Genomic DNA, 26,602 nt, shown 5'->3' on the forward strand with positions numbered 1-26,602 from the left:
TGCCTTTCATCTTAGGATAATTCAACCATTTAAAAAAAAGTATCATCACTAAGCTAAGGTATTGAACTCAACTCAAAGAAAGAAACTGAGACCCAATGAAAGAGGAATTTCAAAGACACTCAAACCAATAACTAAGCTTAGAATTAAATAGAAAATGGGAAAGGTCTTTCCCACCACTTAACCCACATTCCTGCTTCCATGCCAAACTAAAGTCATCACATGCCCCCTTCCATTTGCCTTTCATTGTTCCCATTAATAGATAAGAAAATTGAGGCAGAGACTAAGAAGAGAGAATTGTCCAGTAAAACTAACACAGAAATGCAATTTCATGGTGGCTTATGGTCATGATTACACAGAGACATTTACTGAAGAGGAATAAATGAGGAGACATTTCATATCTAATAACCCAACTTTCATCTCTAGTCACTTCAAGTATTTAGTATGTGTGAAGGAGAAGGACACTAGAAAACATGTCAAGTTGGCTTACAGGCACCAGATCTGAGAACTGGAGGATTTCTTTAACCATTCAAGTTCTGTGCATTTCCTATAAACAGCAAATCTGGCTCTTAGCCCCACTCTTACAGTGGAAGATTAACATGATAACAGTTGCATGACTTCCTCTCCCTAAAGATTCATCTTTAACTTCCTTTGGCTAAATCACAAAGTGTGTTTTTCATTTATTGTTGAGAGAGAGAGAGAGAATGTAGTTTCTTATAACCATCCCCCCAATTAAAAAAACACTCAGCTTAAGAAAACAAACTTAAGCAATAGTCATTTTTCAATTTGTCTATAAAAGTAGACATTTAAAATTTTTCATTACAGAGAAAAGTTTTTATTTCTTTTAATACCACTTGAAATAGTTTCAAAGTGTTGGGAAATAAGTGCATGAATCAAAGGCATATCCAAAGAATCCTGTAAATTTCAGTGAAATCCTGTTTGCCACAGATTTGGAGCATTTTTCCTCTGTCCTTTTGAACTTGTTTCTGTTCTGCTGCTCTTGCAAAATATCCTTATGTATAGTTTAAGACCTCTGGCGGGGAAGTTCTCTTCATAGCTCACTTGCAAATCATTCAGTGAATGGGTAGAGATGTCTGTGGATGGGAAAGGGAGCTGAGTAATCTTCATATCAGCCTGGTTCCTTTTTTCCCCAAGATCCTAAAAGAGCATTACAGACCCAGAGATAGCTGGCCTTATTTGTAAGAAAATTCAGATCTAACTTAAGTTCCCAGTACCAATATATAGAATACGGATGGGCGCAGGCCTTCAAATCCCACTGGCCTTTAAGATGTAAATAGGACTAGTGATCATGAGTGCAATAAAAACATGTGAGTAGGGAGTAGGGGGAGGGAATGGGACTGGAATAAATAGATCCTGTTTTGACTTCAATCTCTGCTTTAATATTGAAGCCATGGAGTTTTTAATCACTCAATCCCAGCCTACAGCTGATGGCTAAAATTCTGGCCACCCAAGAAGACATCTTAAAAACATAACAAAAATATATTGTTAACAAATGGTCTCCTAATATTTGGTAGTGCATGCGCACACTGTGGGGCTAGACTTCTCAGTGCCTAACATCAGGAATATCCTTAACCCATCTGGAGACTTGTCAACGCTACTTAAGAAGGTCCTTGGGGCCCCATCCCAAATTTGAGAGCCTTTCCTCTCTGAAATCCAAAGGGGGAGCTAGAGTCATTTATCTAGAAAATATATGACCAACGGTTGAAACTTGGCATGATGTCAACTCAAGTATTCCATTACTAGGTACACAAAAAAAGTCATTTGGAGAAGACAAGGCACCTGGAAACACTTCTATTCTGCCTCAATTCAATTCAGTAGGTATTTACTGAATTGAACAATACATATGTCTAGGCTCGTTGACCCTTCTCAACACCGTAACCGAATGTAGACAATGGATCTTACAAATAACACATATGTAACCATCTCCGCTGAAGAAGTCAAACATTTATGACTCCCAGAATTCTGAGCTTCTGGTCCTGCAGTCCAGGCATCTTAAAAACTTCTGGCCTTCTTCTAGTGTTACATTCATTCATTCCATCATAACTAGCAAGGTTTTGGGGCAAAGAATGAGGATTCTTCCTTTGGTGACACTAGGTTTGCCACAACTGTCTACTCACTAGAACTCCTTGGGTCACAAGTCACTACATCCAGAAAAGGGAAAAACTCAAGTGACTCCTTCACGTAATTGTCATTGAAAGATGCTAACAAGAGACCACTTTCCCAGGGCCACTGACAACAAGATGTTTTGCTGAGCATGCAGTTGACATGAACTCCACACACAGACACCTTCGGCCAACTGTCAGCACATTTGAAATTCATGCCTTCCTGCCTGTCATCCGTCATTTCTCTTCATGGCTCCCAGCAGAGATGACTCCAGGCTTTCTCGAATTTGTGCACAGGTTACTTTTAAGCTTCCCCCAGTCACTGAGTGGGTTTGTATCGCCTCCTCACCTAGATACCTCCCCTACCATTGGAGACTGTGCCATCATTTACTCCCAAAAAAGAAGGCCCTGGGGACATGCTAAGTATACAACAGGTATTAAAAAATTCTTTCTAGATAGGTGAATGAATGAGTGAGTGAGTGTACAAATGACCATGCCTGCATTCATTCCTCCCTAACCATGCCTTCCCTATCTTCCATGGCTTTCCTTGACTTAAAATATTATTCTGTATCTTCTTTGCTTTCAAGAAGCGGAGTAAATTCTACAATTTCTTTTCTCCCATATTGTTTCTGTTAACCTGTCATACCAATCTTATCTTGTATTCAAGGCTCATGGCTTCTCATGTCACCATGTTATCACCCCTGTGGATGGGGTTTGTGCCTGCCCTTGAAAGTGATCCTGAACCGAACTCCAGAGGCACCCCCTTTTCACAACTCCTCACCTCCCAGCTGCCCGGATGCCCATTTTCTGGGGGCACCACGAAGCCTCCCACATCTGAATTACCTTGCCCTGTATATTTGCACATTTGCATGTATGTTAACATAAACTTCAAACTCCTCCCAAACCAACAAAGAGAATCCTCTGTCACTGCTATACAGAAACACCTTCCAGAGTATAACGCTGGGCTTAAAACAATGGTAGGATCACACCCACTAAAAGGCAAGGAGGGTGGGGTGGAGGAATCTCAAATATTTTGAGAGGATAATAGAAATTGTGCCAGGAAAACGGAATCACCTGTATTGTCACCAATATTATAGGTCCTATATCATTTTTCAAATCTTTGGTAATACAATAATATAACTTCTATAATGGGAAATAAATACGCTTAAATGGTACTCAAAATATCATTTAAGCAACAGGATTTGTTTTCTCTAATTTCTAATCCTGATACTCATGCCTGCTTCAAATTACCAGCTATCAGGGTTTGGGGAAATTTACAGAGATCTTAGAAATACTCTCGGTTCTTAGATCTTTTCACTGAAGCTGAAGTAAACAGAAAACAGAACCTAAGGTCTTTGCCATTTGACTCTACTCAAGCTACGGCAGCAGACTGCACTGTCTCCCTCTTTAGGGGTAATCCACATTGCTGTGTCCCTCCCACTTTTCTTAATAACCACCGGTGGTGGCAAGTTTCCCTGACTCAGACAGGCAGTGCCCATCACGGAGAGGGCCTCTGACATTTGACTGGCCGTGTAACTGGGTGAGTCATGAATTCCCTGGGCTTTAGTTTCTTCATTTGCAAAGGGAAGCTTTATGGAGTCCTTGGAAGGATTGCATGAAATATGCAAAAACACTTTGTAAATGACTGATTCCTAAGCCCAATACTGAATGCTTAGTATGTGACGATCTCTGCGCTGAGAATTCCGCACACCTCACTTCAGCTCATCCGAGTGTCAGCGCCACTTAGGGAAGTTCTCGGGGCTCATCCCACATTCAAAGTCCTTTTCCCTCTTTGAAATCTCAATGTGGGGCTATTGCATTTATCTAGAAAACACTTAAGTAATAGTTAAACCTTTTATTTTGAAGAATAAGAAACTGGGCTAAGATAAGTTACTTACTTACCTATGGCCACACAGCTAGTACGTGCAAAGCCCGGGATTAAACCAGGTCTATCTGACTTCAAACTTCTTTTTTTTTTTTTTTTGAGACGGAGTCTGGCTCTGCCACCCAGGCTGGAGTGCAGTGGCCGGATCTCAGCTCACTGAAAGCTCCGCCTCCCGGGTTTACGCCATTCTCCAGCCTCAGCCTCCCGAGTAGCTGGGACTACAGGCGCCCGCCACGTCGCCCGGCTAGTTTTTGGTAGAGATGGGGTTTCACCGTGTTACCCAGGATGGTCTTGATCTCCTGACCTCGTGATCCGCCCGTCTCGGCCTCCCAAAGTGCTGGGATTACAGGCTTGAGCCACCGCGCCCGGCCTGACTTCAAACTTCTAATCACAATCCAACTTTTTGTTGCAGAATTCCTTTAAGAGCTCTGAGTGGTGAGATGGCATGAAAACTCTTTATTATTTTCCTTTTCCACAAGCATTTTGAGAAATCAAAATGGTAACTGACATTACAATATTTGAAAAACCATAAAGGGCTAAACAAGAGTAGGATACATCAGTCAATCACCACTCACCCGCAATAAAGGGGTGGCTACGTTGTTTATAAGGTTTTACTACGAAGGCAATGTCTTCAGTGAATAGAATTTATTTCTGTTTATAGAAAGCCTAACAGCCTCCAGGGGAATTGCTTATTGAGATGTGAGCCATGGATTACTTCATGTTTTGTATAATATAGTTACAGTTTTAAAAAACAATCTAGAATTTCCTGCAACTGGCAGTTTCATTGCTGTATAGCCTGAAATGTCTCCATGCCCGGGTAACGTTGGGGATCTCTTAAAACCTCTCCCTGTATCGGCTTCAAGCACTGGCTGCCTTTAACCCCTAAGCCCTCACAAAACAATAAAAAATAATATACCTTTATTCATCACTCTTACATTTTCAAAGTCCTTTATCATTTGATATTGCAGGAGTGCTGAAATTATCTGAGCAGGTACTTGGCCCCATTTTATAAGAAGGAAATTTAAATGCAGAATGACTAAGGGATTCATCTACAGTTCCATAGACAGAATATGCTGGAGTTAAGATGTGAATTCAGGACATGCGAATGTCCACAGTTTTGCACTCTCCCACTGATCTGTTTTTTGGGACTTCATCTTGGCTGCTATGCTACCTTTCCCAGAATTATCTGCATTTATTCACTTCCATTCTAGTCAACAAAAACTTATGGAGAATTGACTTTGTACCAGGGATTTTTTTAGGTGGGGAAACTGAAAAAGGAAAAAGACATAGTCTCTGCACTAGAAGAGCTCCCAGTCTGTAGAGGGGACAGACGCACCTACCTACCGGGCAACAGACCCTCCTGTAGTAAACTAGAGAACTATTCTAAAACTTTTGAATGGTGGGATGAAAGGCTTTATACCAGTTAAAGGAGTTTAGACATCAGCTGGCAGCTGGGGAGTGGTTTGGTGACATGACAGTGGACACTTGGGCTGCCTGAGAGGAGCATGCGTTGGTCACATAAGGTTGCCTGGGCAGAGATCAGAAGAGATGGACCAGGTGTCTCTCTCCCAGTTTCCTGTATTCCCCAGGCATGACAAGCCCACCCTCTGTGACTGCTGGTGGTCTGGTCCTGGTAAGTGGTCCATCTGCCTCTTCCAACCACAGCTTTTATCCCCATCACAAACTCTGGGCCTACCGAATCCCTCTCTGCAACCCCAGCTCCCAGGGCCCACGAGTCCAGCGTGCTCCCTCAGCCTCCCTCCACCTTCATCTATAGGCAAACTGGATCCTTGTGCTAGAAATCCTTCCAGAACCAAAAATCTGGACCCTGTCTTTTTCTCTGGCAACAGAAAAAGGTAGAATACACAGCTCAGGAAGAACTCTGGCACGAAACCCCTGAAGGGTGACCCGGAGCACCAGAGGCCTTGGAAAATGGACAGGGAGTCTGGAAACATGGCCCCAGGTACTGGCTGCACAGATCTTTGCTTTTTTTTTTTTTTAAGTGTGTTATTTTTATGTTAATTTTTTTAAATTTTTTTATTTCCATAGGTTTTCGGAAAACAGGCGGTATTTGGTTACATATGTAAGATCCTTAGTGGTGATTTGTGAGATTTTGCTGCACCCTTCACCCGAGCAGTACACACACACTGAACCCAGTTTGTAGTCTTATCCTCATCTTTCACCTTATACAAAAATCAACTCAAGATGGATCAAGCACTTAAAATCTAAGACCTGGAAGTGTAAAAATTCTAGAAGATAACATCGGAAAAACCCTTCTAGACACTGGCTTAGGCAGACACTTCATGACCAAGGACCCAAAAAACAAAAACAAAGATAAATAGGTGAGACTTAATTAAAGGGCTTCTGCATAGCAAAAAATCCTTGCTTTTTAATATGTGCCAGTGTGTATGGGTGGAGAAAGAGTGGGGTGGCCATGAAAATGCAACACTCAGCTCTTCTGCTATGGAGGTCAGAAGTGACCGACGACCCCAGCCACTGCCCTGCTAGGTCCACCGCTGTGGCTGTGTCAAAACCTAAGCCATGCTGCCAGCAGTTTCTCCCAATCAACCCCGAGCACAGCAGGGAGCGAGTGCAGGCCCACTCCTGTGAGAATCTGGGCTCCTCTAACAGGTGCCTGGGCTCAAGGACATCCCCAGAGGCCTGGCCAAGGCTTTCTTGAAACTGCTCTAGAGTCTGGGACTCCTCCTATCCAATCTTCCTTTGTTCCGGTCTCCTCTTCAGGTGTGAGGCTGCATCTGGGTCTGACGACTCTCGCTGTCCCCTCCCCTTTATCCTTCACAGGTGTTTCTTGTGCACATCGATGCACATCCTGGCATCTGCTTCTTGGAGGACCAGAATGTACATTGTATTTGATTAAACTTAAATTAATCTAAACTGTGACAATGACACTTTATACATCACCCTGAGCTAATAAATTAGAAGCAAAAAAGTCATAAAAATAAGGCTTGGTAGTAACATGGGTAATAACAATTACAGGAATTTATAGAAACTGCTTACCATTTATGCCTAATTACCATACAGAGCAACAGCAATTATACAGATTATTAAATACAGGTCAAATTAACATTGTTGACGGTAGAATGTACTCGATTTAAGATTTGGATTCAGGACATTCAGATGTAATAATCCATGTTGATTACGGTAATGAATTCTGTTCTCTGAATCTACTAAAAATGACTAAGACACGATTTTTAAGATTAGAGAGTGGGTGGTGTGGATGACAAGAAATTACTTAATGGGTACGATGTACATTATTCGGGTGATGGACACCCTAAAAGCCTTCACCACTACACAATCTATGCATGAAACAAAACTACATTTCCACCTGATACATTTATACAAAACAAAGCAAAAAAAAAGATTGGAGGAAACAATATGGCAAAGACCAATTTTCTTCAAATTGCACATAATGGCAAGGGACAAACTTTAACAGTTCCCCTGAATAAATTTACCAGCAAAGATTTGTCCTTCCTGTGCCTCACCCTGGGTTATGAGATTTCAAGTATGAGCAAAGAAACTACCTTCATTTCTTAAGGGCTATCTTTTCAAATGTGTTTTGAAAACCAAATCCTGCCTATCTGGGTTTGCTCCATATTCTCTAGTGAAAACAGCTTCATAAAGCGATTCATGCTCTCCAGGCCACCTGAGCCCATGCCTGGAAACGTGGTCCCCTTATTTGCTAACAAATAAGGGCTTGCTCAGGACCTGGACCAACAATCGGGCAATGGCGTGCACTACCTGAGACATGGAGCCCACAGGTTCAGGATTTAATTTGCAAAACCCAGGCAGCTGCTTCCAAGTGTAATCGTGCCCCATCTGTGAACACCTGGGCTTCTCACCTTCTTTGCAGTGCTGCTGGGTGTGAGATAGTACCATCTCTGGGTCACAGACAGACAAAGTGAGACAGGAAAGGCCAGAAGTTCACAAGGTATGCTGTGAACATACAAGGTGACGGTAAGACTACAAATCCTACCCTGGGGAGCATGGCTCAGCTCTTCTCAGCTTGCAGGTTTGGACACCATGTCTAAGCTACCCTTGACTCAGGCTGAGAGACCAGGATGGGCATCTGCCCAGAAGGCTCCAGGGGGTTCTAACACAAGGTAGAAACTGCCCAGTAGACCACTTTTATGCAATAAACCTTCAGCAGGCTGGTGGAGAATGGGAGTAACCTTTCTTGAAGGTCTATCTTGAAGATAATCATCCAGGCCTTATGTTGGGCATTTTGTCTATTTTACCATCTTTAACTCTCACCATGGCCTCTTTTCCTGATGAAGAAAGTTAGGGCCAAAAAAGTTTAAATAACTTACTCAGGTCACTCAGACAGGAAATGGCAAAATCAGAATTTGAACGAGCTGCTTAACTCCAACTTCTCTTTCTACTTCTTATTAACTCTTAGGAGTCTTCGAAGAAGAAGAAGAAAGGAAGTTTGGGTCACATAGGTATTCGTTTCCTATTGCTGCTGTAACAAATCACCCCCAAGTTAGTAGCTGAAAACAACACGTTTACCATCTTAGCGTTCTGGAGGTCGAAGTCTAAAATGGGTCTCGCTGAGCTAAAAGCAAGATGTGGGCAGGGCTGCATTCCTTCTGGGGGCTCCAGGGGGAATCTGTTTCCGGCTTTATGAGTTTACAGGCACCTCCTCCCATGTTCCTTCCACGCGGCCCCTCCCTCCATCTTTAAAGTACAACACGGCAACCACTGTTTCTGTTATCACACTTTTCTCTTCCGACTTTGACTTTGTTGCCTCCCATTGATAAGGATTTTGGTGATTACATCGAGCCCACCAGGATAGTCTCCCTGATCTCAAGATCCTTAACTTAATCACATTTGCAAAGTCCCCTTTTCCATGGAGGGTAACATATTCACAGGTCTGGGGATTGGGACATGTGCATCAGAACGTTATTCTGCCTACCACACATATATAGTGGGTCCTGTGTCTCCCCTCCTTTGCCCTATTGCATGGTTTGTATAAGATTCTTCTCTGTCCATCCAATTGACAGATTTGAGGGCTTCTATCAGAACTTGAAGGTGGGCAACATTTCTTTGCACAAAATGGTACATAGCTATCACTCAAAATGCCAAAAACACAGTTATAATATTTCAACAAGCTAACATATGGGTACTTCTTACTTTTGGGGTTTTTAAAAATTATTTTATTAACTGTCAAATCATTATTGCACATACTCATGGGATACATAGGGATGTTTACATACATATAATGTGTAGTCATCAGATCAGGGTAATTAGCCTATCTATCATCCCAAAGAGTTATCATTTCTTCATGTTGGAAGTGGCAATATTCTCCTTCTAGCCATTTGACTACAGTCATCCTACAGTGGGTGTAGTGCTGTAGTTAACGATAGTCGTACAGAACACTAGAATTTACTCTTCTCCTCTATCTGTAATTGTGCATCCTGATCCCTCCCTTCCCCTGCCCTTCCCAGACTCTATTTTTAATTGTTTGGCTAAGGTGGATGGTGACATTGGAGCTGGAAAAAACCATTAATCCTCCTTAATAAAAATTAATTTGATCCTTGAATTTTTTTCTGCTTTGAATGTTGAAAAGTTGACATAACATTAAATCTTCAGGGTAACCAAGGACAGTAGTATAAATCATGTCCTTTCACTCAAACTAATAGTTTTTTGCCTAAAAGTGAACTGAAATAAGCAGATGAAATAAATATTTTGAGTACAGTCATTTTCTGTTGGGTAAAAAATGAATACTTTACCTTGACATTAAGTATATATACTTGTCAATACTCTGTTTAATATTTGAAACTTTCCTTTATAACATTATTTTATTTATTCCTTATTATTTCCTTATTATTTATATCCTTATTATTATTATGTATTTCTTTATTATTTTTCCTTATTTTTTATTTCCTTATTATTTCCTTATTATTTGAAATCTTCCTATAATGGAAATAATCACATACAAAGTATTGTATGGGTATTTAGGAGTGAGTTTGTTTCATTGAAATATTTGTTTCCCTAAGTTAGAGTAACTTAGGAAAATTAGCACAAACCATGCAATATCAAGGATGTAAAACTGACTTGTATCTGAACAGATGGGAATTTTTGTTAAAGAGTATTCTTACAAGCTAGTATGGCTTTTAAAATGGCCTCCACATGCCTGGAGGATTTGTCTCGTTTTAAGCCTGCAGTGTTGTTCTGTCCGAATGCTGGAGACATGAACCCAGTTCACAGTTAGCAATCTTCTTCGCACATTACACACATGCCAGGTGACATCCGCACACATGACTCACCCTCATAGGATACCCACATCATCGTGAAACTCAAGATAACGTGGGAGGGGGAGAAATAAAGCAATGGAGTGATTTATAATCACTACAGTTATTAACTCCAGACTCACTTGTTTTTGATGGAAATATTACAGGCTCCAGGTTATATGCAATTTCAGAGTGCCAATTGCAGTCCTGTTCCTTTTTCTCCTTGTTAAGATATCATACTGGCATGCAAGTGAAAAAGAATGAAGAATTACAAGAATAACCTGAAACGTTGAATTTGACTTAATTTACTTTAAAAATAATTGCAACTATATTTATACATATATTGTACAGATATGTGTACAAATATTTAATAATTACAAACATCAATACTTTATTTTTTAGATACAAATAATAAGAACAGGACAGTTGATATAAAGCAGAAATGGGGAGATCTGGGCTGTCTTCCAAGATCTTTTGTTTTCAACTTAACATTGTCTCTTTTTACATCTGCTGTGAACAAAATGGTTAAGCAGATAAAATACACCTTTGGTGTCTCCCACGTCTTATACTTGGGGTTCCCTGCAAGCCCTTGGCACCCGCGGGCCTGACTTCCAGCTCCCAGGGCCTGTGCAGTGCTGTCCTGTGGCATTGTCCCACGCTCCTCAGCTTCTCTTTCCCCAGGAAAATTTACCTCTCCGGTGTTTTGTGTCCTAGGACCCTGTTCTCTGTGCTGTGAATATGATTACTCTTGGGTCAATGTACTGTTTCTCCTCTGGTCACATACTGCATTTCAGCAGGCACCTCCCAGAGCCTGCCTTAACCAAAGGAGTTTACAGTAGGCAGCTGATATCTTTGTGTGGGTGTAGCCTGAAGTTGTACTCTATGCCCTTAATCCTTTCAGTAGAGTTGGGTTTGCCCCTTCCATATTATGTCTTTAATAGCAGAATGGTGCCATCTAGATCCTGAGAAAAGTTTGCCTTTTAACTGAATACTCATGTATACAGGATCTGATAGAATACACCTGAGTTCCTTACTTCTGCTCAAGATACACTTATAACCCATACAGAGCACCTGGAGAGGTTTCTCTACCTTACTCAGCTTATTCTAGCAGCTTCTTAAACTTCTTTCTTAATTGTGGGGGCCAATTACTTAGTCACCACCTCCCTGTCCTTCAGGAAGCCTCCCACTTCTGTGGAGTCTCTCTCTCTTGATCCTCCACTACCATGAGCCTCTTCTCTCTCTTCACCCTCCACTACCATAAGCCTCTTCTGTCTCTTCATCCTCCACTCATGAGTCTCTTGGTCCTTAGAAACCAGCCTGGGCGACAGAGTGAGACTCCGTCTCAAAAAAAAAAAAAAAAAAAAAAAAAGAAACCTCTAATTCTCCCTCCCACTGGGATCCTTTCCTTCTCTTTGATCTTCAGAATGGGGATGTCAGTCATTTCCTTCCAACTAATTTTTTTTTCTAGATGAATCTGAATAAGACTTTGACTTATGAAAACAGGAGGAAATGGAAAAGCAATCCTATTAGGGTCAAATATCTTCAAGACGACACACTCCACATTGCCAAGAAAGACTCAGCATAATTCCCTTGTGTTTTTACACTACAAAAGGTCCTTGTCTCCCTTCTTTAGCTGGAGTTGCTTAAATTTGATATGCACATAACTTCAGAAAGGGGATAGACAGAGCCTGTGCCTCCTGGAACGAGTGAGAAATAGATAGAACTAAACGATCACAGTTCATTCATTGATTTTGCAAATATTATTGATCATTTACTTTATGTCAAGCACTTGGGATGAAGTAAAGCAGTTGGATCTAGTTCCCTACCCTCGTGGAGATTCTGATCCAGATTCCTAGAGCTGAAACAGGCTGTGAAGACCTCTTAATTTGTGGTTTCCAAATTATCTACCAAAGATCATTAATATTCTATGCAGTATTAATTGGTATTTCTTGGAGTAGGGCAAAGTGAAGAATTGTGTTCCATGGTCAAATTAAGTTTGAAGTGTTAGGTTAAACAAAGTTACACTAGTTTCTTCAGGCCAGGCTACTCAGAGCCTTTGTATGTTAACACACATTGTGACTCTCTGAGGGTGAGGGGGAGAGGATGAGATGCAATATGATAATTTGCTTTCCCCACTTATTTCAACACAAGTCTTTTCTGAAGAGTACCCATTAATAAAAACTGTTGGCAGAACATACTTCTGTTAATGCTTCCAAAGCCAAAACCTCAATCCATGTTTCCTTCAGCACATGAGGAAGCTGCAGTGACCTAGAATGGTGAGGGGCAGAACTGAGGCAAGAACCTGGATCTCATTATTTTCACGATCTTTTACTTATTCCATTCTGCCTGTTTCTACTCTCTTTCGCATCCCCTGGAAAGACATATACAAGCAGTGTTTCTTCCTTCTTTATTTCCCTCCTTCTTAGATCACGGTAATAGTGATCGTCTTCTCACCTATTTACTGGGTGTCTTTCTCTACTGTCTATAGCTTTGGGTCATAAGCTCTTATAAGTCAAAGGCCAGCTTTTACACAATAAACTCATGAACGATTAGTGATCAGTAAATGCTTGTAGCCAAAAGGCGATAGTTGAGAGCTTCCCTATACACCTCTCCCCTCAGCCTCCCGCACACCTTCCTCCTAGGGATTCTCTCTCCCGAGAACTACAGAGGCCTCTTTTCTGCAATAACAATACCACCCCTGAAATAGGTTATTCCTTCTAAACTGCTTTAAAAGTTTCACTAATAAGTTTTAAAATTGATTTTGCCTACTTACACAAAAGATTGCTTAATTATTAATACAATTCACACGTGATTAACTAAGAATACGCAGAATATTCATCCCGTCATATAGGCCAGGTTGTAGATGAGAGTTTTTGTGAGTGTGAGATAATTTGGATTTATGTGTGTATGCATTTAATTTAAAAATCTACTTAGTGACGAATCAGGACACATGGATGTGATTTTAGACTTTGGAAACTTGAGGGGAAGAAACAGTCTCTCTGCTATCTCGACATTAAGAGGTGTGTATCTCTCCCTAATAAGCAAGGAGGGGCTGCGATACTGCCACCTTGTGGTAAATATGCACAAGAGCCAGTTAAGTAAACACAACCAACCTTCTCTTTAGTGTATTGTTACATAACGCCCGAAAAAGGAAAATACTTTTATTAAAACATTATTCAGGAAAATGAACTATTTTAGCACGTGGATAATTAAACATATATTACAACCTGTCCTATGGGACAGAATGAATATTCTGTGTATTCTGCCCAGTATTTAATCATGTGTGAATCATATGTAGTAATAATTTTTATGTTTTATGAAAGTTTATCGATATATACATATATATGGAAAGAGAGAGGAAAAAAAAAATCTCTTACCTGAAATGCTTGGGACCAGAAGTGTTCCAGATTTTGAATTTTTCAAATTTGGGGATATTCACATATAGATAATGAGATATTTTGGAGCTGGGACCCAAGCCTAAAACACAAAATTAATTGATGTTTTATATACACCTTATAAACATAGCCTGAAGGTAAGATTATACAATATTATTAATAATTTTATGCACAAAACAAAGTTTGTGTACACTGAACCATCAGAAAGCAAAGGTACCCTGTCTCAGCCACGCATGTGGACGTCTGTGGTGGTTTGGCATCACTGTCATTCCTGACTGAATAGACATGTTACCAAGAATCATTGTTGACATGTGTACACACACAAGTACTTCACAGCAAAAAAAAAAAAATGACATTCCAGTCACACAGTGAAAAGATAATGCGTTCAGGGTAACGAAGCAGCACAGTAGCACCGCCGGAACACCTAGGGGTGCTGAAGAGGCTGTGTTTTAAGTGTGACCCACCACATGAGGTCGGGTGTGGAATATTCCACGTGTGGCATCCTGTTGGTGCTCAAAAACTTTCAAATTTTGGAGCATTTCAGATTTTCAGATTAGGGATGTTCAAAGTATATATATATACACACACACATATATATATATTATTTTGGCTCTTAAATCAGATTTTGCCTTCATAAGCAAATCAGCAAACATGGTCACCACCAAGCACTCACTTCATGTGTGACTCATGCTGTGAAGGGATTTCAAAAATTTTGACAGACCAAGACAAGAAGCACATCTCAATACACTATGAAGCAACTTCTGGTGATTAGGAGATGTTGTCTCAGAAAGTGACTACTTTTCGGATCTCTGTTCATCACCTGTTGAGGGGCCAATCCCGAGGGGCTGAGATGCTCTGGCAAGAAGGGACAACTGAGGCCATCTCCTCACTTCTTGACAGTCACCCCCTTTCCCACAGGGCAAGGGATTCAACCAGGGCCAGGACAAAATATTCATTCGTTTATTCTTTCATCAGCCAATAATTATTACATCTACCATGTGCCAGGCATCTGCTAAATGGAGGAAATATAATAGAGAGCAAAACCAGACATAGTCTCTGCTCTCATGGTTTTAGAGTACTGATTAGACTTGACCAAGGACAATGGCTGAAGACCAACAGAAAGGGATCATTTTACATGTGTGGTCACTTACATATTCCAACCTGCCCCTGAAAGAACTTGTCTCAAAAGAGCTAAAAACAGAACTACCATGGGCCCAGCCATGCCTTTACTGAGTATATACCCAAAGGAATAGAAATCATTCTATCATAAAGACACATGCACACATATGTTCGCTGCAGCACTATTCACCATAGCAAAGACATGGAATCAACCTAAATGCCCGTCGATGGTAGACCTGATAAAGAAAATATGGTACATATACACCATGGAGTACCATGCAGCCATAAAAAAGAACGAGATCATGTCCTTTGCGGGAACACGGGTGGAGCTGGAGGCCATCATCCTTAGCAGGAATAGAAAACCAGACACCCCATGTTCTCACCTATAAGTGGGAGCTAAATGATGAGAACACATAAACTCAAAGAGGGGAACAATAGACACTGGGGCCTACTTGAGGGTGGAGGGTGGGAGGGGGGAGGGGATCAGGAAAAAATAACTACTGGGTACTAGGTTTAGTACCTAGATGATGAAATAATCTGTACAAAAAACCCTCGTTATACGAGTTTACCTGTATAACAAACCTGCACATGTACCCTTGAACCTAAAATAAAAGTTTTTAAAAAAAGAAAAATGGAGAGAAGGGAATCTCCATGTTAAAGCCCATTGAAATATTGTAGTGGTGAATGTAGCCCACTCCATAGGTGTGCTTAGTATGAGTCTAGCACTGTGCTGGAAGATACAGATAACTTAAAACCCAGCCAATGCTTTAGAGTAGGTGAACTGTCATTACTGCACAAAATACACGTGAAAAGTTAATTAACCTGGAAGATCATAAAGCAGCATAAAATATAATGCTAAATGAATGGTACAGACAGTACAGGACCGAGCAGAGAAAGCTCCATGAAGGAGACAGCAGTTCCTTAAAGCTGTGGAGCTGAACCTTAAAGATGAGCAGGAACTGGGTGGGTGAAGAGGCAGGAAGAGGGGTGATGGGAAAACATCCCAGGTGACGGTTATAGCAGAGAACAATAGGGATAAGATGCACTTGGAAATGTACATTGAGGACTGTGAGAAGGAGTTTGAGATTCCTTGGGCCTACTAAGAAGTCTATTTTTCTGAGTATAAACGGAAATTTACCATGTTCAGGCCAGGCATGGTGGCTCATGCCTGTAATTCTAGCACTTTGGGAGGCCGAGGCAGGTGGATCACTTGAAGCCAGGAGTTCAAGAACAGCCTGGCCAACATGGTGAAACCCTGTCTCTACTAAGAATACGACAATTAGCTGGGCGTGGTGGCACGTGCCTATAGTCCCAGCTACTCAGGAAGTTGAAGCACAAAAATCGCTTGAACCCAGGTAGCGGAGGTTGCAGTGAGCCAAGATCACACCATTGCACTCCATCCTGGGCAACAGAGTGAGACTCCGTCTCCAAAAAAAGAATTAAGAAAAAAAGAAAGAACGAAATGTACCATGTTCAAAGAGTGAGCTCTGCTCTTAGAGTTTCTCCTATTTTCCCTTCTAGCCTTACTGGCAGAGCTAATCAGCCGGGTGGACAGAAATGTGTCACCAAATAATAAGGTCATCAGGCTAAACCAGATGTGGGTGGAAGAAATAAAGACCTATTCCCATCAAGTCTCCTAGCTCCTCTTCCCTGCCAGGATTTCCCATCCTGACCTTAGGGCAGAGCCTGCATCTTCCCTTCAGGAAGCAGGGTCTGAGATATTTGTCATATCAGAAAGGAGATGAGAGGTTCTATGAGAGGTGTTCAGAATAGAAAATGCAGGTTTACAGCTCAGCAGAAGCCTGACCAGTAAGGTAGAGAGTGGAGAAAAGAGCCACAGGGGGCCCAGGGCAGTCACACAGCAGAGGCACCTGGAAAATCAGCTGCCCAGCATCACCCACCTCCCTCATCCTCCGCGAGTATCTCCTGAGCTCCCACCACCTCACTGCTAGGTAACCTCCCCTCAGCTAACTTCCCTATGCTCTTTCCTTGTTACATGAATCACATTAGGTTAGGATGTGTTCCTTTACACCCTGTTACTTGATTTTTTTTTTTTTTTTTTTTTTTTTTTGAGACAGTCTCACTCTCTCGCCCAGGCTGGAGTACAGTGGCTCGATCTTGGCTCACTCCAAGCTCTGCCTCCTGGGTTTATGCCATTCTCCTGCCTCAGCCTCCGAAGTAGCTGGGACTACAGGTGCCCACCACCACACCTGGCTAATTTTTTGTATTTTTTTAGTACAGACGGGGTTTCACCATATTAACCAGGATGGTCTCGATCTCCTGACCTCGTGATCCGCCCACCTCGGCCTCCCAAAGTGCTGGGATTACAGGTGCGAGCCATGGTGCCCAGCTAATGTTTACTTTTTGAGAATTTAAATGCACAAGTGTATTTAATACCCTGTGAATCTTTACTCTTGACATAAGATCAGTTATAGCTTTATAGCATAGGATAAGTCCAAATCCAACCTACCACCTATGTTTGTAAATAGAGCTTTATTGGAACACAGCCATGCCCCCGTTTTAATGTATTGTATGAATGCTTGCATGCTACAATAACAGAGCAGACTGGTGGTGATAAGGATCGTGTAGCCCACAAAGCCTAAAACATTTAAAATCTGGGTCTTTACATCAGAAACTATTGACCCTGACATAAAATATACAGTATGTAGTTGATGATGACAACACTTGGGTTCAAAATTACTGGGCAAGGTCATGTCATCTCTCAAAGTCTCAGTTGTTTCACTTCAAAAATGGGAACGATAATGTCTGCTTTGTCTACCTCATGACACTGCAGTGAGGAGCAAATGAAATAACACGTCAGTGTCTATACATGATGAATGCAGAGCACCAGTGCTCCAGAGTCCCTAATCCTCCCACTGCAGCTCTGCAGCAGCTCCAAGACACTGTCCTACCTTCCCAGGTAGAGTGAGCCCCGTCTTCCTGCTGACTGAATTTCTTTTTTTTTTTTTTTAAGGCTGGAGTGCAGTGGCGCCATCTCGGCTCACTGCAACCTCCGCCTCCCAGGTTCAAGCGATTTTCCTGCTTCAGCCTGCCAAGTAGCTGGGATTACAGGCATGTACCACCATGCCCGGCTAAATTTTGTATTATAAGTAGAGACAGGGTCTCAAACTCCTGACCTCAAGTGATCCACCCACCTTGGCCTCCCAAAGTGCTGGGATTACAGGCGTGTGCCACTGTGCCTGGCCTGGATTTCTCATATTGGTTAGATTCTCACCCCCTCTCTCTCCCACTATTGCTGCAAAAGGGCTCCCAAATATGCCTCTGGCCCCTGCTAGTCTCCTTGTTCTTTGGTATTTTTGTCACCTCCAACAAATTCAAAGAAAAGGAACTCAGTCATTGCATCGATGGGTAAGAAAGCTTTAGAATGGAGAAAGCCACGTGCAGATATCAAAAGAACACTGTGGCTAGACCCAAGAGTGAGTCAAAGGTATGCTCCGATGTTTGAAGCAAAATGAGAAGACTTTGAAGACAGTGGCCAGAAATTTACATTTGATGCAATGAATGTGGGAAGTCCCTGGAAGACTGCATGGTAAGGCTAAAGTAGCGGGCGCAAAAAAGGATCAGAGGCCTCCAAGGGGCTGACATTCGGTATGGGGCTTCCACCCAGGTTCCATTTGACACTGGGGCCCGGCCTAAAAGTTACCTTTCACGGCCTCCCACCCCTGACCCTTGGGTTTTCTTGATGATAGAGAGCCTGGCTCTGGGCCTGACAGTGAGCTGTAGCCTCCAGCTGAAAGGAAGCTCAGCAAGAACGACCTTGTTAGACTCACGCTGCAGAGCACCGTGGATGTCAGTGAGCATCTCTTGGAGATTTATGACCCTGAACCTAGTCTCCTGTTACTTGGTGATTCTGCTGAATTTTCCATTAAGCAATAAGGGCAGGATAACAGCAGAGCCGCTCAAGGTTAGCAGCCTTCTGAAGTCCACCCAGCTCCACAAAACTTCTTCCTAATGATACACAGAAGAGATTTATTGGGATGTTTTTGCAGGCCAGGAAATTGCTACATGATTTTGTCATTGACAAAGGAGCAAACGTCACTGCCCACTTTCTCCACTTTGCTAGTTCTTGAACTGGAAATGATGAAAGTAGGCTGATTCCTCGTTCAGTTACCAGATGGGAGGGCTACCCAAACAATATTCCAATTTCATTGTTTTCATTTCAGGGATTACTGATGGCCACTTTAGGGCATAGCTTATATTTAACTTCCACTTGGTTTCCTGTTCTTGTGGGATGCATTTGAATTGCTGCTAAGTTGGGCATTCAAACATTTCTCTTATTATGTTGGTTCTAAACTAGTGAGGGAAAACCACGATGTCAGAAGTAATCTTATTTCCACTGTCTTTACAGATGTGTCAGAGCTCTTGATCAAACTGATTTTTCACAGGAGCAGAAAACCAAATACTGCATATTCTCACTATACGTGGGTCCAGTAGGACCAGTAATATACGGCAGTTAAGACCAGTAAACAAGGAGGAGAGGTCATCAAAGATGATCTTTTGAAATGGGAGATTAGGAGAATAGTGGGATAACTACTGATAGCAGATTGAGTCATTAGAAAGATGTGCCATTTTCAGTGCTTCTTGGTTTTTCTTTCTTTTTTATAAAGCCATTTATCTTAAGTGCCTTTTGAAAATATTAATCCTATATTTCAGTTCCATTCAATGCAGTGTTTTGGCACCCATTAAAGTCATGGGTGTAGGGAGAAGTGCAAGCGCTCCCAAGTTTGCGAAAGAGTTCTGGGTCTTTGGAGGGAGGGATTCGGCCTGGGGATTCCTAGATTCCCGCAAGCACGACTGAGTCACTAATTCTTTAAATCACATGCTCCGTCAGCTAAAATAAATAAATAAATAAATGAATAACAAGAAGTTACTTTAAGAATTAGAAGGGATGTAGCCTCAGACAGCCCTTTGGAAGCTCCAAAGTGTAAAGATAGCCCTCATTCCCTCTCATTCTAAAGGAAGTCAAATAGAAAGTAAAACTAGAATATCTTACATAGAAAGGTGAAACAACATTCTCTCTAACAGCTCTCAGTTGGTAATGGAACCAAATGATCAATACTGGGCCCCAGGCTCCTCGTCCCTCACCAGGAAAGGAGGTCTGTCTGGCCGGAGATTGCCTCCCTGTGTCCTCAGGCCCACCTCGGTTTCTGCACAGGCTCCCCCCCTCCCACCTCCCCACCCCCGCTGCCATTCCCTGCGGGGTGAGCTGTCTGCAAAGCTCCACTCCCTTCCCTTTCCCAAGTCACAATTACAGGAATTATTGCAAGACTAGTTCTCTCATATTATATTTCATTCAGCAGCAGAAGAGCCACTCAAGCGTTTGGCTTCTGGAACAAGAATGAAAAGATCTTCTACAAAATACTAAGTTCCTCGGATAGAATCTTTTAAGGCGATTTGGTGAAAAGTGTCAGATGGGCAGCCACAAAGTCTGAGTTTCTGTTTATTCATCTAGCAGGTAATGATTCACAAGGCCATACAAATATCTCACCAGCCTACAAGTCCATTTCAGACAGATGACTAGGATAATGTAAATTCCATGTAAAAAGGTAGCTCCTTGCTCATTCTCATGTGTAATCCTCACGAGTGAAGAGCCTTCTAAGCATTTTTGCACGAATCCTGTCACTTTATTTTTTGTGAATATCTAAACCTAGAGTGTTGATGATGGTATATAAACACACCACTTCACCTGCTTTAGCTAAAAGTGCTTGTCTTTTTTTTTAATTGATAGATCATTTTTAGCAATTTTAGGTTTATTTTAAACTTTGAGTTGTGTCTTTTTTAGAGCCATTTTTCTTCTTAAAAGCTACGCTATGTTTTGCTAAGATAAAAGTACGTATAACTTGTTTTCCAAAGTGGGGAGGATTGTTCGAGAGGGTAAGCATGGACCCTGCAACCAGATCCTAAGCCCACCCTTATCAGCTCTGCAGTGTTTGGTATGTGAATTCCTTATTACCTCTGAGTCTCAGTTTTCCCATCTCTAAAATAGGAAGAACAATAATAAACAACATATAAAAAGGGTTATAAGCATTAAATGAAATGGCAAAGGTACGTACCTAACACAGTACAGAATACAAAGTAGATGCTTAAGAACACTATGTTATATTCGAAATTCACATTGTATGTCAGAGGGCTAAAAATTACCGTATCAAAGTATAAATCTAATCTGGGATTCTGATCCTTTGTATAAGTTTGCTCTGCCTGGGGCCTTGTGCTTTAAACTAAAGGTTCTTGTGATCTGTACAGAAGCAGGGAATTGGGGACATCTGGTTCCATGCAGTCTTGTTAACTGAGCTTTTTGATCTGCTCTGAAGAGATGGAATTACAGGGAAAAGCCAAAAGAAAATTGAGAAACGGCCTCTGGATGAGGGTAGGGCTCCCCCTGGCAGGGAGGAGTGGTGAACAGAACAGCAGAGCCCTGGAGGGAGCCAGGTTGAGCATAGCAGCTGCCCAAAGGAGACCACCACCAAGGCCCACAGGGCCTTCCCAGGTGGCACTGATGCAGTCCAGTAAAATGTAAGCATCCCTGGTGACTGCCAGAAATGCATAGGGGAACTTTGCATTACTGACCAGCATGATTAAGTGTAAACAATTATGGGCAGTAGCGCCGGGCATGGTGGCTCACAGCTGTAACCCCAGCACTTTGGGAGGCCGAGGTGGGTGGATCACCTGAGGTCAGGAGTTCGAGACCAACCTGACCAACATGGTGAAACCCTGTCTCTACTAAAATAATAATAATAATAATAATAAATACAAAAAAATTAGCTAGGCATGGTGGTGGGCACCTGTAATCCCAGCTACTCAAGAGGCTGAGGCAGGAGAATTGCTTGAATCTGGGAGGCAGAGGTTGCAGTAAGCTGAGATCACACCACTGCACTCCAGGCCAGGCGACACAGTAAGACTCTGTCTCAAAGAAAAAAAAAAAAAAATATATATATATATATATATATATAGGCAGTAGAGTCCAGGTTTGAATGCTATGAGACCTCATCTGTACTTACAGGCTATGAAACCTAAGGACACTCAGACTGTGTCCTCACCCAAGTCACAGACAGTGGCTACAAATCAGTCAACCCAGTCTGAGAGCTTTTTTCCACCCTTGATGGAAGAAAAAGAGTAATAACTTTGGGGCTGTACATGTGCGTATACGTTTGAGGGGAAAGGGAGGATGGCAGGCTAAGAAAACAGAAAAGAAACAGAAAACCAAAAGAGTAAAGATGTATTTGCTAACCAAGAAGACATTTCCAAATATTTCTCTCATGCCCCTTCCAGAAAGATTTCAAGGCCAGGAAAATAAAAGTACCTGTTTGATGCCAACTGATTAAAGCTCCAAGGAAAACCAGCAAATGTCTTAATTTTCTTATTCAAGAACTCCTTTTATAATCAAACAGAAGAGGAGAAAGCTCTAAGTAGGTGCCTGAGTCACAAGATATATGAAATGTTTGACACGTTGCTTAGCTCTACAAAGAGAAAATTCCAAATGATTTATAATGCAATTTTTTTCCGATTTCCAGTATGGAGGAATCTTGAAATCTCATAAACAGAATATAAGGGAAACCACTTTTTTTTTTTAATGTGATAAAGTAAAGGCTTCCCCAGACACTAATTAACACACTTGTGTATCTGTGACTTCAGACTTAAAAAGGCAATGGCTTAACTCCAAAGGTCAACTATTTTTGGATCCTCCAGTCTCTCCCTGTGAATAACACTTTGTTGAACCAAACACAACTCTCTGAGAGTGATGTGAGTCTCCCAGCTCCCTGCTAAGACAAGCATTTCAGTGGTGAACTTCCCTCTGTTCCTTTCTCCGAGAAGGCAGATCCTAACATATCCTCTAAAGATAGTTTCCCCCATCCCTTAGAACTTCTCCCAAATTATCACACGTCATTAGATAAAAGAGCTGTGTATGTCCAGTTTCTCACAAAGAAACCAATAGTAAGAAAAAGGTTGGGGTACAAACGCTTTTAAGAGAAAGACTTAATGGTCTTTGAAATTGCCCATTTTCCATGTTCATTTCTTATGTCAGGCCTTAGAGTCAGGCACATTAAAAACTTTTTCAATCTATCTTGAAGTGACTTAATGGTACCAAGTGACTTTTTTGTACCAAGTGACACGAAAAAGAAATAACAGCCATCTCCTAGGGAAAAACTGAAGTGGGCGTGCGAGGCAGGGGGCAAGCCATACTTTTAAATACAAATTTTCATCTTTGCCCCTCGCTTCATGTTGAAGAACTTGTCTAACTTGACTCAAGGCTAGAAATGGTTTGGCAAGATCAGTTCATCAATGTAAACAGCTCCCTTGAACTCCGAAAGTAGTTTTTGTTGAGATTAAGCTTAGAGTTGCATCTTAAAGAATTGTTAGATATTGTATGGTTTGCTTCATGCTTTTTTCCTATTTACATGTGGGGGAAAATCCTTTGTATTTCTCCTGTGTAGAATAAATGGTGAAAGTGAAGATAAAAAATGAAGATGAAGTAATCAAAACATTTGGTAACACTGAATTAACTGAAGGCACGTATACATGTAAGTTCAGGTTTCTTCTTACACACGCCTGTTGAAAGGTGTCCTCTCAAGAAAAAAAAAAAAAAAAAAAAAGAAGGAATACGTTGTATTTTCTAAGCTATATTCATTTTAGAGAGACTTGGGAAAGTCATTTTAAGTCTCTAAAAGAGGCATTTTAGAGAGAATGGATTTCAGAGAGACTTGGGAAAATTCCATTTCACCAAATAGTAAGTAAAGTTAACAAATTTGTCATATACTTAAAAAATTAATGTAGAAGTTCCATTATAAAATTTAGTTTAATACAAGTGTTTCTAAAAGCATGTAATACAAATACTTGCAAGAACACTGTTGCAAAATATATGTTGAACTTAAATAATAATCAGTACAAAATGATGGAAAGAAAATGACTTTTCTTTCCATGATATTAGGCCAGATCCTGTCAGATGGTCCATTGAAATTTTGTAAGCAAAAAGAAGTCACACTTAGGAATAGGTCCATCAAAAAAAAAAATTTCAAACCATGAAAAAAAAGTTAAGATATATCTTTGTTGTTTCACTTCCATTTTTCTTGTTAACATAAATGAGCTAATATTCATGTCAGAATTACAACTTTTCTTGAATGACATAACAACTTCTTTGCTGAATCCAATAGTTATTCAGCATTTATCACTGATTTTGTGACATTCTTGGTGGTTACAAAATTATAAAACTAATGGTGAAATTTGCAAACAAAAACAAAATAGCAAGTCACACTGCGGTTGTAGGTGTAAACCCAAACACAAGTGGCTATATGCAATGCTTAATAAAGGGACTATATATTTTTAAAATAATAATAGGTCCATCTTCTTGGGCTCCTGGGACAGTGGAGTAATTGACAGTTCGATCATATGGCAGCCAGTAGCCCCACCCATTCCCCCCATGTTTGACCCATCGTAAGAACATGTCACAATTACATATGCGTGTAAAACACTACCAAGGCCTCCCACTCCTGCCAACTAGCAATCAATCTGCCATCTCTGTGTTGGTCTCTCAGTCTAATCCCTCCACTCTGCTGTAGGTCTTATTTTCTCCTACCTACCCTCTTGGGAATCTCACTCCATCTATCACTCCCACTTTCTGGGATTTAAACTTCCTTCTTTCCAGTGGTACCTTCTTTTCATCAACATGAAATTCATATTTGAGTCTTTTTCACCTTACAAAACTCCTCCTTCAGCTGCTATCCTGTCTTCTGCTCCCCTAGGCAGCCAAAGTTAGAAGGTTTACCTGAGCTTGCTTCATCAACTTCTTTACCTTCCTCTTCCATCATCCTCCTCAATGTTCCACTGAAGCTGCTTTTGCCAAGGTCATCGATGTTCCCCACATTATTTAGTCTAATGGACACTCTTCTGTCCTATTGTGATTTCCTAACATGTTTTGGGCATTGTTTACCCTCTATCCTTCTCAGAGCCCTTTCCTGGGTTTCCTGACACCACTGTCTTTCAAGTTCTCTCCTACTTTCTGCCATTTCAGTTGCAGAGTCCTGCTCTTCTCCCAACCCCCTCAAGGTACCATCCCAGGACAACTGCCTTGCATTCGGTACTCTTTCCTAGATGGTCTCATCAATCCCCATGGCTTAATGTTTTGGTTGTCACTGAACTACTGATGACCCACTCTGCAGACCACCTTCTGAGCTCGACTCATGTATCTAATTATCTTTGAATAACCCATTTGGATATCTCTTGAGTCTCAAAAATTAGCACGCCCAAAGCTGAACTTAGAGTGATTTTTTTTTAATGCACATGTTTATATGAACTTGATCATAGTTATGTTTTTAAAATGTACCCTTCTGATCAAAACCATTCAATGTCACCCATCCGCTCTAAGTAAAAGCCTAAGGCATTATAATGCCTACAACACCCTGCATAATCCCTCTCCACTCATTTGCTTCCCTGACATTATCTCCTACTACTGTCCCCCAACTCACCACTCTAGCCATGCTCCCAACGCAGGGGCCTTTGCACTTGCTTTTCCTACTTTTCCACCTGATATGAGCACTTGTTCTCTCCCATCCCTGAAGACTTCAGTCAACTATCACCTGTTGGTATGGCTTTCCCTGACAATCACACATAAAATTGCAACATGCCCACTAATCTAGCATTCTTTAACCTCTTTTCCTGACTTGTCTTTACAACATTTATCAATATTGGACATACTATATATTTTATTGTCTACTTTCCTCCACGGATTGTAGACTACCTTGCAGGAATGTTGGTCTTGTTATTCATTGTTTTATTCCTAATGCCTAGAACAGGGTCTGGCATATAAAATAGAATCAATAAGTAACTGTGGAATAAACAAATAAATGAATCTCCAAACCTGCTATCCATTATTTCAGTAAATGGTACCCCCGTCGACCCAGCTGCTCAATACAGTTTTGACTCAACTCATTTGCTTTTACCCCACATCCATCACTCAGCCCTCCTGCCATCTCCAAAAATCATCTTCCTGTCCATCTCCTCTCACTTAGTTATTTCTTATTCATCTTTTAATTCCAGCTACACATCGTTTTTACAGACTATGTCGGTAATGTTTCCTTTTAAATACCCAACTAGACCTAACACACGTCTGGTCCATACTAAGTGTCCATCAAGTATTTGTTGAATGAATAAATGGCGCTTCTCAGAAATCCCAGATTAGGTCCCCTGGCTCTCTGTTGCTATCACACTCTGTAAATTTCCATACAACACTCATCTCTCTTTTCAATAACTACTTAGTTTGATGTTCTTCTTTACTAGGCTATAAGCTTCCTGAAAACAGAAATCTACAGGAAGGTGGGAATAAGCAATGGAAGGTCCTAAAATACAGACAGTACTGGCCTGACTATGGAAGGGTCATGCTGGTAATACAGGGAAGCCATCTGAATAGGTTGGGGACAGAGCTGTGATTACAGAAGCATCAGTCTAGAGAAAAGAACCTCATTCCATTTTTTGATACCAAAGGGGAAAAGGGAGTATTATAAGGTAGGCATATTTGGTCTCATACTTCTATATAAATCAATTCCAGTGCTGATTAAAATGGAGTTTGGCTTGATTATCAATCACTAAAATTTAAGAAATTCTTTTTTTTTTTTTTTTTTGAGACAGAGTCTTGCCCTGTCACCCAGGCTAGAGCGCAAAGACGCGATCTGGGCTCACTGCAACCTCCGCCTCCCAGGTTCAAGTAATTCTCCTGCCTCAGCCTCCCGAGTAACTGGGATTACAGGCATGTGCCAACACGTCCAGCTAATTTTTTGTATCTTTGAGACAGCTTTCACCATATTGGCCGGGTTGGTCTCA

The 26,602-nt window shown here is 41.3% G+C and overlaps 1 long non-coding RNA gene across 3 annotated transcripts in view; it reads right to left on the reverse strand.

The window, feature by feature from the left end:
• Nucleotides 1-26,602, reverse strand: part of LOC103879615 — a 175,729-nt gene that overhangs the window by 86,413 nt on the left and 62,714 nt on the right. For 2 of the 3 annotated variants that reach the window (XR_004180030.1, XR_002518640.2), the window contains exons 2-4: nt 13,634-13,733; nt 10,400-10,495; nt 8,334-8,426 (exon numbers count right to left, since the gene is read on the reverse strand). This is a non-coding gene — a long non-coding RNA (uncharacterized LOC103879615). The remainder of the gene's footprint in view (nt 1-8,333; nt 8,427-10,399; nt 10,496-13,633; nt 13,734-26,602) is intronic. The other variant, XR_002518641.2, reaches the window with a different exon arrangement.

Source organism: Papio anubis, chromosome 19, assembly GCF_008728515.1.
Source record: "Papio anubis isolate 15944 chromosome 19, Panubis1.0, whole genome shotgun sequence".
NCBI classification, from domain to species: Eukaryota; Metazoa; Chordata; class Mammalia; order Primates; family Cercopithecidae; genus Papio; species Papio anubis.